Source organism: Urocampus carinirostris, chromosome 3 (assembly GCF_059441175.1).
Source record: "Urocampus carinirostris isolate Australia breed hairy pipefish chromosome 3, RoL_Ucar_1.0, whole genome shotgun sequence".
NCBI lineage: Eukaryota > Metazoa > Chordata > Actinopteri > Syngnathiformes > Syngnathidae > Urocampus > Urocampus carinirostris.
Window position 1 is genome coordinate 21843752 of NC_142351.1, and position 1373 is coordinate 21845124.

Below are 1373 nucleotides of genomic sequence, written 5' to 3' on the forward strand. Positions count from 1 at the left end.
TTAGACATAGACGTGTCAGTTTATGTCGTCCCCTGCAGGAAGAAATGAGTAAGTGCGTGATAGTGTGTTTCTGAAGTAGAACGTCGCCTCAAAAAGGGAAGAATATTTAAATGGAAGAAAAAATTATTTTAGCACTTTCCACCTGCTAAGGCCCTCACTTTTCATTAGATTATTCATTTACTTAAGGATAACGCAGTATTGGTTAAAAAACAAACCATTTTACTTCTTTACAGTGTGTGACAACAGTGAATGAATTTGGGTTTTAAATGGGGAATTTTCAAATCACAGTTAGGGCTTTAAATGGGGTTTGGATTACAAATTGGGAAATCGGGCAAGAATTTTAATTAGGGTTTTAAACTCAAAGTAAAAATGGGCTGAAGGTTTCAGAATAAGTTTAATATGTCATAGTAGTGTTCAAAACTAGGTTCGGAAAGAAAATCAATGTCGGGTATGAAGATTTGGTTAGGATGTAGATGTAGGGTTTTAGACCGGGGCTATAAATGAAAACTGAAAATTTTAACAAGCATTACTGTTTAAGATTACGGCTTTCAATGACAGGCCCTTAAAGACAGATTGCCAAGAGCTTTTTGGAGCGTATTTAAGGCTCAACCTCCTTTTATGTAGTGTTATTACGTGGTAATGGGCTTTTTTCCCCCTGCTGCAGCATTAATTCATTTCGAAGTATCTACCGCACATTCCTTCATTTCAATCATATAAGATTGGCTATTAATCATTAATTACTTAAAAAAAAACAAGGCTGAATATGATTTATAAACTAGTATTGTCACGACCAGAGCGGCATCAGGACCCAAATGCGTAGCATTAACCACAAGTTTATTGCTAGAAGGATGAATACAATACAGTATTATACCGCCTTCTAGCAGACTTAATAAATGGCAAAATTTAGAGCAGGTGTGTCAAACAGGCTGCCCGCGGGCTAGATCAGGCCCGTTAAGGGATTGAATCCGGCCCGCGAGACAACCCTGAGGGAAGCACAAGAGAAAAATGAGCTGCAGGTTGAAATATGTTGCCAAAAGCCAGGTGCCTCTCAAAAACGCTGTACTTGTATTTCTCTCCCTCTCTCTGGCTCTCTCTCGCCTCTCTCTTACTTTCTCTCTCTCTCTCTCTCTTTCTCTCTTAATTTTCTCTCCCTCTCTCTGTGTGGCTCTCTCTCCCTTTTCGCTTTTTCTCTCTCGCCCTTGCTTTCTCTCTCGCATTCTCTTGCCCTCGCTTTCTCTCTCTCTCACTCGCGCTTTCTCTCTCTCACTCTATCTCGCTCGCTCTCGCTTTTCTCTCTCTGTTTTTCTCTCTCACTTTTCTCTCTCTCTCTTGCTCTCACTTTTCGCTCTTTCTTTCTTTCTCCCTATCTCTTG